The sequence below is a fragment of the Mustela nivalis genome, assembly GCF_964662115.1.
Source record: "Mustela nivalis genome assembly, chromosome: 15".
NCBI lineage: Eukaryota > Metazoa > Chordata > Mammalia > Carnivora > Mustelidae > Mustela > Mustela nivalis.
In genome coordinates, this window is record NC_139034.1 from 78,391,999 (window position 1) to 78,405,316 (window position 13,318).

General features: G+C 49.3%; 1 protein-coding gene across 1 annotated transcript in view; it reads left to right on the forward strand.

Annotated features, from left to right (window-relative positions):
* CLYBL (citramalyl-CoA lyase) overlaps positions 1 to 13,318 on the forward strand; it is a 295,860-nt gene that overhangs the window by 277,108 nt on the left and 5,434 nt on the right. Inside the window, exon 9 of the transcript XR_014303306.1 lies at positions 3,805 to 3,985. The gene's annotated coding sequence lies outside the window, so the exon portion shown is untranslated. The remainder of the gene's footprint in view (positions 1 to 3,804; positions 3,986 to 13,318) is intronic.

Genomic DNA, 13,318 nt, shown 5'->3' on the forward strand with positions numbered 1-13,318 from the left:
CCGCTGACTAGCCAGCCAGGCACCCCTAAGCTCTTTCTTCACTTTTATCCCGTCCACCATCTTTGCTTTCTGCATCTCCTTCCTCACCTCCATGGCCTTAATCTTCCAGAAAGAAGCGTGGCATGGATTTGGCCACCTGTGGTACAATCGGCATTTGTGTACTCTGACAGGAAGGAAAATGCTGTTGAACTCTTCCCTTCCAGAAATGCCCCCTGCTTCCCACATCTGGCAATTTGCCATGCCAGCCACACAGTAGTAAATGAGACCAGCTCATACCCCCTTTCCTGGGCGATTCCTTTTGCTGATTCCTTGCCTCTGTCCCTTTCCTGTAGTAGCTCCTGTCCAGAAGAAGTGTCTAGAAGAATCTCCATGCCAGATAAATGGCTCCCAGTTTCATTCCAAACATTCCTTAAAAACACTTTCATGCATTCTTTCCAACCAAGAAAGACATTAAAATTTACATAGAATCTGTGTAGAACCAAATTCAAGCTCAGACATAACAAACAGGGCAGGCAAATTCTCTTGAGTGTTGGCTAACACAGTTACCTTCCCAGCCCTCCCATGGCCGAACCCCAAAACATAAGGTCCCTATAGTCCTTAACCAGACAGGCCATCTGGGATCAGTCTCATCACCAGATTCTCAGATCACATCATTTTCCTAGCAACAACTTTATAATTTTGGTAAACTAAGAAATATTCCAACCACTTGGTTTGTTTATTTGCTTGTTTTTTGTAATCTCTACACCCAGCATGGGGTTCAAACTCAGGACCCCAAGAACAGGAATCACAGGCTCTTCCGACCGCGCCAGCGGGGTGCCCCAGTATGCCACCCACTGAGAATTAATTTATGGTTCAGATTTTTGTAGGAAGGACTGCAACAAAACGTTGACAATTGTCTGCTATACTTCAACTGTCCATTTCAAAGTCCTGAAGACCTAATTAAATATTTTTCTAGCCTACACTGCGTTTCTAGTAGAGAAGAAAGCTATCTTTCTGCCTTTTACCAGTCATCCAATCTGACAGACCAAGATGTCAAGCACCTTTCCTAGCATCTTCAAAACTTCCTTCCTTCATACCTAAACCAGCTTCTCCTAGACACGTTCCTGACCCCTAACTTCTTCGTCAATACACCATTTCAAAAATACCCTCTTATGAGGAAAAGAAATGGCTGTTAAACCATAAGGAACTAGAAGCACATATTTCTTAAATATATGACTACAATGTTACTAAGTAGGAGGTTATGCGGCGCACAATTAGGAACCGAAGGTCAAGGATATAGGTGTTCTCTCCTTTTAGGACGGCACTGGGAGAGTCTGCTAAACCTGTCCCTGTCGCAAAGCCCCCAGGTCCGCACATTTCACTTCGCTGTCCAAGAAAAACCACAGACCCACAAAGAAGTCTTTCCTAGAAACCTACCACCACTAACTCTGAAATAACAAATTAATTCTTCTTAGACTACTTCCAGCTGTCGTTAGAAAGGTCTCCCATCTGGGTGCTCCTGGAAAGCATTACTGTCAGCCTTACAGGGCATTGCTGAAGAATATTTATACGGGATGAGCTACTTCCTTCTTAACGAAACTGACAACCAGACTGAATTCAGGATCACTTTACTCGAAGGATATAATCTCTGGCAAATCCTTTAAGAAAGCCATCCTATCACTTTTCCCTGTATTTTAGAAGTGGGATGTATTTGGAAAAAAATGCCTGAAAATCACTAGTCGTCATTTTAAAACCGACGTTTTCAGCCAATATCTGGAGTTAGAAAAATCTATGCCATGGGCTCCCCAAAATAAAATAAATATAGGCAATATTACATTTTTTTAGAATAAAATAATGTAGATTTGCAAGTTGCAAAAACATTAAATATTGTTTTCAAAACGTTGGCTGAGTTGACAGAAAGTGAAATGCTCCGCTCCTATCAGTATCCATTACAACAGAGGATTTCCTGGTTATTATTCTCTAACCTTAAGTGGGCTCCAGCTTTTGAAGGGAGAGATGAACACAGCCGGGAGTGGGGACGTACTGCAGACATTTGCAGGGTGATTATAAATAAATGAAACATTAAGTACACCTCAAAATCAGCCTCTTACTCACGTCATATACAATGTAGATCATGCTGATTTTACTTGATTGGGATATCCAGATATCCCCAGGACCTGAAATTTGTGTGATACCGATGAACATGCCTTATTTTGTCCAGAGGAGCCACTTGAACTTCATTCATGGTGATGTCTGTTTCTGTTTACTCTTTTTATTTATTTTTAAAATTTTTTTTATTTTTTTAAAGATTTTATTTATTTATTTGTCAGGAACAGAGGGAGAGAGAGCGAGCGAGCACAGGCAGACAGAGAGGCAGGCAGAGGCAGAGGGAGAAGTAGGCTCCCTGCAGAGCAAGGAGCCCAATGTGGGCTTGATCCCAGGACGCTGGATCATGACCTGAGCCAAAGGCAGCCGCTTAATCAACTGAGCCACCCATGTGTCCCTTATTTTTTTTTTTTACGATTTTATTTATTTATTGATAGACAGAGATCACAAGTAGGCAGAAGCAGGCAGAGAGAGGGAGCGGGAAGCAGGCTCCCCGCCGAGCAGAGAGTCCATTGGAGGCTCAATCCCAGGACCCTGAGGTCATGACCCCAGCCGAAGGCAGAGGCCCAACCCGCTGAGCCACCCAGGTGCCTCTGTTTTCTCTTTTTAAACATTCTTTAAATTTAACTTTTTTTTTTAAAGAATTTATTTATTTATTTGAGAAAGAGTGACAGAGAGAGCAAGAGCCAGCAGGAGAGGGGAAGAGCGAGAGAAGCAGACTCCCCACTGAGCAGGGAGCCCGAAGCAGGGCTGGAGCCCAGAATTCCGGGACCATGACCTGAGCCAAAGGCAGCCACTTAACTGACTCAGCCATCCAAATGTCCCTCTTATTTTTTTTTTTTTAAGATTTATTAAAGGTTTTAAAGATTTATTTATTTATTTTGGAGAGACACATGTGGTAGCAAGTTGGGGGAGGGGCAGAGGGAGAGACTCATCTAGCAGCCTCCTGGCTGGCCTCGGAGCCCCTCGCTGGGCCGACCCCACGATCTCACCCGTGAGATCACCACCCGTGAGATCACCACCCGTGAGATCACCACCCGTGAGATCGCCGGAGCCAAAACCAAGAGCTGGACGCTTCACTGACGGAGCCACCCCGGAGCCCCATTTCTCCCTTACTTTTAGTTGCTGATGATTTAATGGTAGTGAAACTTTCCTTTTCTTTTTGTATTCTTTGACTCACTCAAGAGTTCAAAATATGTTTTAACATCTTTTCATTTTCCTTTTGATCGAGCTAATACCTAAAGCTGGTTTCATTTTACTTCTTTTTAAAAAAAAGATTTTAATTAATTATTATTTTTTAAAGATTTTATTTATTCATTTGACAGGCATGACCCGAGCTGAAGGCAGAAGCTTAACCCACTGAGCCACCCGGGCTTAATAATTAATTAATTATTAATAATTAATAATCATTTGTTTATTAATTAATTTTTATTTAAAGTATTTATTTATTTATTTTGAGAGCGAGAGAGAATGCAGAGGGGAGGGGCAGCGGGGGAGGGAGAGAGAGAACCCCGAGTGGTAGGAATACAGGTACTAATGCTCGAAGAAGTCGGAGGGAGTGAGGCAGTGGAGACGAGGGCCTGGGGGCCCGTGGGATGCGACAGAAGGAAGGGAACGGGATACAGACCTCTGAGGCTCATGGAGTGAATGGGAGTCGTGCAAACGGTATGCACCGCACAAGAATTCTGACGCGAGTGGCGACGTTTCCCTGTATTGTAGCCACTGACCCAGGAGCAGACGTGCCGTCCCCGAACAGCCTCCCGGGCTTCCTTCCGTTCCCGGCTGCCTGCCTCCAACTTCAGCTCTTCTCCCGGCCTTTCCCGAACACGCGCGCCGCGGCCCGCCTTCCCAGGACTCCGTGCCGGGTGACAGCCCGCCACTGCGCACACCAAGCCAACAGGTAAGTCTCCGGCTGGGGCTGTTAGTCACCACACCGGTCTGAACCAGACCGCCTCTGGGACTAAGTGGACAATGTTGGTGCCGTGAAATCCCACTGTCACGGTTCTTCCTGTCTCCAAATACAGCCCTAGAGGGAGCACAGAATCTAAGAAACTCAAACCACCTGGTCCTACACACTTAACTTGCTAGTTCCTTAAAGGGGGGACTTTGCTCTTATCATATGCTGTTGAACATTCAGCATGTGCCGGGCATTGTGCTAATCACGACTTTTGTTAGAGACTGACTCTAAAAATGCCTTTAAAATCAGTGCCTCCGGGGCACCTGGGTGGCTCAGTGGGTTACAGCCTCCGCCTTCGGCTCAGGTCATGATCCCAGGGTCCTGGGATCGAGCCCCGCATTGGTCTCTCTGCTCAGCGGGGAGCCTGCTCCCCCCCCCCGCCTGCCTCTCTGCCTACCTGTGATCTCTGTCTGTCAAATAAATAAATAAAATCTTTAAAAAAAAAAAAATCAGTGCCTCCTCTGGGCACCTGGGTGGCCCAGTCAGTTAAGCCGCAACTCTTGGTTTTGGCTTGGGTCATGAGATCAAGCCCCAGAGTCGGGCTCTGCACTGGGTGTGGAGCCTCCTTGAGATTCTCTCTCTCTCCCTTTCCCTCTGCCCCTTGCCCCCATCTCCTCTCTAAAAAAAAAATAATAATAATAATAAAATAAAACAAAAAATTAAATATAGAATTGCCATATGACCCAGCACTTCCACTTCTGGGGATGTACCTGGACAAACTGAAAACAGAGACTCTAATAGATATTTGTACCACTCATGTCCCTCGTGGCATTAGTCACAATCACTGAAAGGTGGAAACAACCCAAATGTCCACTAATGGATGGATGAACCATTGTATATGCACACAATGGGATATTATCCAGCCCTAAGAGGAGGGACATTCGGCACGGGCTACAGCAGGGATGTTGAGGACATTACTCTCTGTGACATAAGCCAGTCACAGAAGGTTACGAACTCTCTGATTCCTCTTTTATGTGGTGCCCCTAGAGGAGTCAAGTTCATAGAGACAGAACGTAGAATGACGGTTGCCAGGGGCCGGGACGTTCTTAATGCCACTGAGCCATATTCTTAAAAATCTTTCATTTAGAAAATTCTACATCACATGTATGTTACCACAACAAAATTGTTAAAAAAAAAATCAGCCTCCTTCCTGCGATCCGTAAAACCCAACCTGATGTATCCGTGCACTCTACGCAGCACTCATCCGGGACCTTAGCTTGCTCTGGCTTGCTTCGCCAGGACCTCGACAGCCAGCACAGGCCTCTGCTCTGCATTCCTGGTGCCCGAGCCCCGGCTGTTGCTCATCTCCCCAGTGGCCACCCTCAGCTTCGACTCAGTGACTTCGCAAGTGCTTGGCCTTTGCCTGTCTGTGGCCCTGGCTTGGCGCTCAAAGGCCAGCACCCCAAGCCCCAAGTGAAAAAGTAAACCTTCTCCGTCCCCTTCTGCCCCTCTCTCCGCTCATTTTATTTCTTTATCTGGGAGAGAGAGAGAGAGAGACAGAGCAGGGGGAGGGGCAGATGGAGAGAAACTCTCAAGCAGACTCTCTCGGCGGAGCACAGAACCCAAAGTGGGGCTCGATCCCAGGACCCATGAGATCAAGACCTGAGCCGAATCAAGAGTCGGACACCCAAGCAACTAAGCCACCCAGGCGGCCCTCAGAGAGCTCTCTTATAAGTCTCGGTACCGGATGACACCAGCTTGATGCTCTCCCTCGTTGATATTATGTAGGGAAAGGAGAGAATGTTTGTCACAGGCTGACCGGTGCGAGCCAGATGTAAGCTAAAGGTCCCACTGTGTGTAAAACAGTAAAAAAAAAAAAAAAAAAAAAAAGAAAAAAAATCCCCATGTGACTGCATCCTAATAGCCCAATCCAGGAAATTCTGAGGCCAGACGTTCAAAGCAGACTCTTTCCTGAGCTCCCTCGGCCTCTTAGCTTTCAACCCCAGCCTCTAATTCATGATCTGGGGAGAAAGCCTGTGAAGAGGGTTTCCATTAAAGAGCATCAAACACAATCAAATCCTAGTCTTTCCCAAAGGCAGACCCGCATGAGCGGCCCCTCCAGCACGCCAGCAGCACCTACGTGTTTAATTTGGAATCTGATAGCTGCCTCAATTTCAGGATCTCCCGTGGGCACCGCACACAAACAGTCCTCCGTGGCCACTGGCAGAAATTCTTAGAAAAACAATCCTTCTGGTTGTTGGAATCACAACTACCACTTTCGCTCCCTGCCTCCCCATCACCGAAGAGGCTGTTTTGACTCAGATCACAGGGCCCCGTGTGGACCACATGCAGACCGAGTGTGCTCGGGACAATGGGCGCTCCTTTGCTGGCCGCCGGTGTTGATCCAGACCCTGCTGGACAGATGGGCTCTGAGTGGGGAAGAACCACGCCTGGCAGAGGACAGTTTGGACAGGGCCATCTCCTTGCCCACACAAAGTGTCTCCTCCCTCGGCCAGGGTCGGGGCCGAATGGCGGCAGATGGCTTCTGAGTATCAGAGCCCTGGTTTCTCCCCCAGCATCCGCTCTCCGGTCTCAGGGACAGAATCTCAGGGATCGTGGCCGTGGGCTCCCCCCACCGCCCGCCCCGCCTGTTTCTGCCATGCGTGGGGCAAGTGCTCACGGCTACTGGAGCACAGAAAATCCATTCACATCCTGACATAACCTGCTGACTAATACAGGCTTAGCACGGAAGCAGAAGCGTCTGACAAGCAGAAACAACTGAATTACTCGTGGAGGGGTGAGGAAATGACACCCCCCGTAACACCCCCCAATGATCTCGCCATTTGGTTTGGACTGGGGAGCTCACCAGGGAGGGCCACCAGATGTCCTTGCCACTATCCACCATCATTAATTCTGAGCAAAAGAAGAGCAGGGCCAGTGTTTGGGGAGCAGGAGTAAGACGGATAAGGAGATGGTGGTCTTGAGACCACAGTGGACATGAAAATAAATCGCCCAAACCCCAAGACTTGAAGTGAGGGGCAGTCTCCTCTGCAGGTTGGAGTGTGGGCTTTGGAATCAGACGGAACTGCCTCTGCCTTTTCTTCTACGTCCAAGCCATGTAACCTTAAGCCTCTGCTTCCTCATTTGTAAAATGGGAATAATAGGATTCCTCCCTAACCCGTGGGTTTTCAGGAATGAATGAGACTATTGTATAAAGCACTTAGCATAAAGCTGGTATATAATAAGCACCTAATTAACGTGGGTATTAATCATAATAGTGTATTTTCTTTTTTTTTTAAGATTTTATTTATTTATTTTACAGAGAGAGAGATCGCAAGTAGGCAGAGAGGCAGGCAGAGAGAGAGGGGAGGAAGCAGGCTCCCTGCTGAGCAGAGAGCCCGATGCAGGACTCGATCCCAGGACCCTGAGATCATGACCTGACCCGAAGGCAGAGGCTTAACCCACTGAGCCACCCCGGTGACCAACAGTGTATTTTCAACAGAAAATAATGGATTTGGTGTTTGTCCACACCTGCAGACAGGTAACCAAGAACTCACTCGCACTAACTAACCCAGCTCCGGAAAGAGTGTGGAATCGAAAGGAAGCTCAACACTTCCTGCTTCGAAACACACTTTCCCACCAAGACCCCCACCACTACCTGCATTAGAGCCTGCGCCAGGAGAACTGGAGAACCGTCCAAGTCTGGAAATTACAGAGCTGTGGTACGCAGGCGGCATCCGCGGTAGCGTTTGGATTGTTTCATCCTGCAGAATCTACTGGACTGGACATGATTAACAAGTATTAGACAGATAAAGTATTACAGGCCACACATCAAGGGCACACAATTGTATTCCCCTGGAACAGTGATTACCATAATCTTCACTTACGAAGTGCACCTGTGCATGACGGTTCCCTTCCTTGGGGTCATCATTTTTTTAAGGATTTTATTTTTAAGTCATCTCCACACCCATTGAGATTAAGTAACCTCAAACCCCCCAATTCTGAGATCAAGAGTCCCACGCTCCGCCAACTGAGCCAACCAGGCGCCCCCGCATCTTAAGTCCATCCGTCAGAGCCCACCAGAATCTCCTCCCCAAGCCTGGAGAACGAGGAGAATGAACGGCTGGTTCACGCCTGCATCCATCCCACGAAGTCAGCCGGGACGTCACGGATGTGGCCCTTGAAAACAGCGCTGATCGAATGAAAACAGGCATCCCCAGACTACTAACCGGTGAGGAGCTGGCGGGAACGTGACGCGGAGAGGAGGGAATGGGAGTTTGCAGACAGGTGGAAGCGGAAAACTCTGGAAGAATTCAATGCATGAAGGACCTTCTGTTGTGACCTCCTGCTGCCCGCCCCCCCCAGGGCAAGGCTGTGCCAAGCTGTCTGCAGGTCCGTCTGTCCCTCTCCCTGTCCCTCCCGCCCAGCTCCGGGTGACTCTTCTCATCCTCTCCTGGCTTTCCCTTGGGCCTGTGGTTGGAGCCCAAGTGTCGTGTTGGGTGTTCCTGTGACATCCATCGCTGAAGAGGCTCCTCCCTCCCCATGCCGTGCTTTAGTCGCAGCCCATGTTTTTGTTGTTGTTGTCTGCTTTTAAGATTTTATTTATTTGACAGAGATCACAAGTAGGCAGAGAGGCAGACAGAGGAAGAGGAAGGGAAGCCGGCTCCCCGCTGAGCAGAGAGCCCCATGCGGGGCTCGATCCCAGGACCCTGGGATCATGACCTGAGCCGAAGGCAAAGGCTTTAACCCACTGAGCCCTCCAGGCGCCCCAGCAGCCCATGTTTTTTTCTGAATGATGAAAACTGATGTGCTTCCTGGTCCTCTCTACCCCACAGAATCCCAGCAAACACTCAACACTTGCTGTCTTGACTGGGTCTTGCCTCCTCCTTCTCCCTCTCCTCCAGTGACATTCCCTATTCGCTCTGGCAGCTGCACACCCAGGGAACATTCGAGTCCTGTACTGACCCAGGGTCACTAAGACTAGGCTGAGCCTTGTGTCTCCGTATGTCCTCAAAGCCTTCCCCCTTCCCTTAGTTCTAACCCCGTTGGCTAGTTACAGACACCAGTCGACACCAGGCTGCTTGCAGGGCTGCCCCTTCCTCCTACTCCCTCAGAGCTGTCTCCGGGAATTTAAAGCAAGAGAGTCATTGAAACACATTTCACTGACTTATTAATTGTCCCTTAGGTGGGCACAGAAAGTACCAAGCAGAGGGGCAGAGATGCATGACTTGTGGTCACTGAAAATTTTTCAAGTGTCTGCCCAGGTCCCGAATTTATGCCGCGAACCGGGGAGCCGAGATGGAGAAACAGAAGGCACAGAGATTGGGCAGGAAGTAGAGCCGGAAAAGGAGGGGCACCCGGGGGGCTCCTTCCTGGTCTCCTGGAATTGTTCTGCGTTTCGTTGGTGAGCACACAGGAGCCCCTTCTTAGGGCAAGGCGCTGGATCGAGCAGAGACCCCGTGTTATTTTCATTCCCCACGAATCCCACCGGTAGGTTTGGGAGGCAGGAGTGCCCCATGGAGTGCTGGGCCGGGGGTATGACTGTCTTCCTCGATGGCGGAAGACAGTCCGGATGCTCGTGCTGCGCACTGACGCTTACCCTCCCGGCACCGAGTCGTCCATTCGACTTTACCTAATCAGTGTGCCGACGCCAGTAACACACCTTTTAGGGAGCCTGCAAAGCCGAGGGTCCTTTCAGACCCCGGGGAGAACGTGGCATTATCAGCTACTGGGGTAAGAAAGATCTGCGTGGTTTGGGGCAGCTGCCTGGCTCAGTCGGGAGAGCCCAGGACTCCCGATGTCGGGGTCGTGAGTGTGAGCCCCAGGGTGAGTGTAGAGCCTCCTTAAAGAAAAAAAGACCTGGGTGTACGTGAGGGTGTGTGTCTTCGATATCGCTGGTCTTCCTCTCTTCCGAATGCTAATCTTTGTTAAAAGACACGGAAATTCTGACCAGCTTGTAACACGGGCGTGTTTCACAAAGTCCTAATTACAGAAGCGACCCGCTAGAGTAGCCGGGCAGAATGTTCATCTCGTCAGGAAGCTGAACTGCGCACTGAAACGTTAAACAAAGAAGGTGGTGGCCAGGGGCCGAGGAGGTAGGGGACAGGGGACAGGGGACAGGGGACTGCTATTCACTGGGTGGAGTTTCGAATTACAAGATAGAAAGATCGGGAGATCTGTGTTTCACTACAGTGTGAATGTACGTAACACTAGTGAAATGTACCCTTAAAAACGGGGAGGCTGAGAAATGTCATTTTTTTTTATTCCATAAAATCAATGCAGAGATCTTTAAAAATGGTGACGATTACCACAGCGAAGCAAGTGTGGGGAAAAGTGGAAACAGCTGGAGGCCAACTTGGTGCGTTTGTTTCCATGGATAGTTTTGACACCCGTGAACTTGCGCCAACAAATCTCAGGGGTGCCTTCCTAAGGAAGGGGTTCTAAAGAAAGGGTGGATAAGGCATCTGGGCGGCTCTGGTGGCTAAGCGTCTGCCTTTGGCTCAGGTCATGATCCCGCATCAGGCTCCCTGCTCGACAGGGAACCTGCTTCTCCCTCTCCTGCTCCTAGTCCCCCTGCTTATTCTCTGTCTCTCTCTCTTGCTCTTTCTCTCAAATAAATAAATAAAATCTTTAAAAAAAAAAAAAAAAGGGCGGTGTCACTAGCAGTGTCCCCATACATGAAGATAAATGGCTTTGCTGACACCTGGCTGCTGTCTGTGCCCAAACCAGGGCCGCCCAGCATGGCATCACTGTGCCCCCCCACCAGGAACATCCACAGGAGAGGGAGAAGGAGAGGCCGAGGCTGGCATTGACTGTGGGCCGATCCCAGCTGCTTTATCAAAACTACTGTGTTTAAATTTACTTATTTACTCACTTATTTTATTTAAAGATTTATTTCTTTATTTATTTTAGAGAGTGAGTGGGGTGGGGAGGGCTAGAGGGAGAGAGAAACTCAAGCAGCCTCCATGCTGGGCGCAGAGCCCGACTCGGGGCTCGATCCCACAACCCTGAGATCACGACCCGAGCTGAAACCAAGAGTCAGACGCCTGACGGCACCACCCAGGCACCCGTAAACCACTGCTTTTAAGACAAGTTTATGAAGTGTCTTCTCTTCTGGCCTTTTTAACTATAAAGAAACTGAACCTCAGAGCTAGCAAATACTCTGGCCCAGGTCACGGGACAAAGACCTGATTTGTGTGTCTCCAGGGCCCATGATTTTTTCACAGTCCTTTTGCCCCTTGACCTACAAAACTATAAAACAGAGAATCAACTATCCAGGGCCCTAAAGTAAGGATTTTTTTCCTATACCCCATTTGACAGGTTAATTGTAATATAACCAGAATTTAGCTGAAAAGCGACCTCAGATGTATTCTTTAGAGCTGATATCCACCTGCCCCCCGGGTGTGCTGTGGAAATGAGTCACAGGTGTGCTAAGACCCTGGGCCAACCCCTCAGCCATCAGGGCGGCCAGGGTACAGCCTGGGACACAGGAGTGCCTGGGCCAAGTCCCTTCAGGTTCTGAGCAGCTGTGGCATTTACCATAAAATGTCATGGCAGGTGAGTGCCACCTGGGACAAAAGTTGGCAGACACCCTGCCTTGTGCTCCGAAGCCAGCGTGGGTTGAATCCCAGTTCCACCACTCCGTGCTAGCCCACGCTAACCTGTGTGTGTGCTTCAGTAGCCGCAGCTCTCAGGGGGCATGGAAATAGAACTCACTTCATGGGCTAGTTAAAGAATTAAGTTAGATGAGGGGCGCCTGGATGGCTCAGTCGGTAAAGCGTCCTATCCTTGATCTAAGCTCAGGTCTCGATCTCACGGTCATGTAGTTCAAGCCCCACACTGGGCTCCTATTTAAAAAAAAAAAAATTAAGTAAGATAAAATACACAGAGCTGTCAGCGTACCTCCCAGAAGTAACCTCTCAACAACCGTTAACGGAGCCAACGGCGCCCCCCAGAGTTGTGTGACTGTGCATCCCTGACCTTAGTTTTGCGTTTTGTTTTTTTTTTTTTAATTTATTTATTTGACAGACAGAGATCACAAGTAGGCAGAGAGGCAGACAGAGAGAGAAGGGGAATCAGGCTCCCTGCTGAGCAGAGCCCAATGTGGGGCTCGATCCCAGGACCCTGGGATCATGACCTGAGCCGAAGGCAGAGGCTTTAACCCACTGAGCCACACAGGTGCCCCTAGTTTTGCGTTTTAATCTGTAAGTGTCTTTCATAGTCAAACTCTAATTTATTTCCCAACCTCATTACCCCCACTAGCTCCCAACCCTCCTCCCCACTGAACATCAAACACTAACAGCTGACTTACAACCCTGCAGGTTTTTGTGAATGTTCCTGCTGCCTAGAACGTTCCCCCACTCTCGCCGACTTTCATTCTTACTCATCCTTTAAGACCCAGCCTGGAGTCACCTTCTCAAGCTTTCTGTCAGGTCCCACACAGAGTTGCCTCGCCTTCAGTGTTCCCAGAGCACTTTGCAAACTCTGTGTTAGAAAAATCACCTTGGGGCACCTGGGTGGCTCAGTGGGTTAAGTCTCCTTCAGCTCAGGTGATGATCTCAGGGTCTTGGGATCGAGTCCCCCATCGGACTCTCTGCTCAGCAGGGAGTCTGCTCCCCCCCCACCTGCTGCCCCCTGCCTACTGCTCTGCCTACTTGTGATCTCTCTCTCTGTCAAATAAATAAATAAAATCTTAAAAAAAAAGAAGAAGAAGAAGAAAGAAAAATCACCTTGTTTTCACGTGGCTCACACCGCTCATCTGCGTTCCATCCTCCCTGGCTGACCCATGAGCTCCCTGTGATCCGACAGAATCTTACTCTTCTGAGCATGGACTTGAACTCTCCGCTCCGCTCGCGTGCCCGCATCTCCATCACCTCGCTCAGGTAGAAGAGGAGTCTGAGTGGGACCCAGTAGTTAAACAAGGTCTGGAATACCAGCACGCAGACCCACCTCAGGAGACAGAAAACACCCCCGACCACGTCCGAGTAAGGCTAGCTTTCCCCGAGGGAGGGACCGGCTACACCAAAAGGTAAGGGGGTCTGCGCGACGGCCTCCTGGCGCTCGGGGGGGGGGGGGGGGGGCATGGTCCCCAGGCAGAGCGCGACAGCGCACTGGCGGCGGTTTTGGAAGTCGGGCTTCGTTTGATATGTGAGAGTCAAAACTGGGAAAGGCGGCCCGCTTGCTCTTTTGAAATTCCTCCCTTCGTTATATTTGAATCTCATGTCTCGGTGCTTTGTTTCAAACTAAATATCAAAAGTCTCTCCTTTCTGTTCTCTCCCTGACCGTTCTTCAATGTACTGTATTCAAAACCCTCCGAGGACAAAAAGAAAGAAAAGG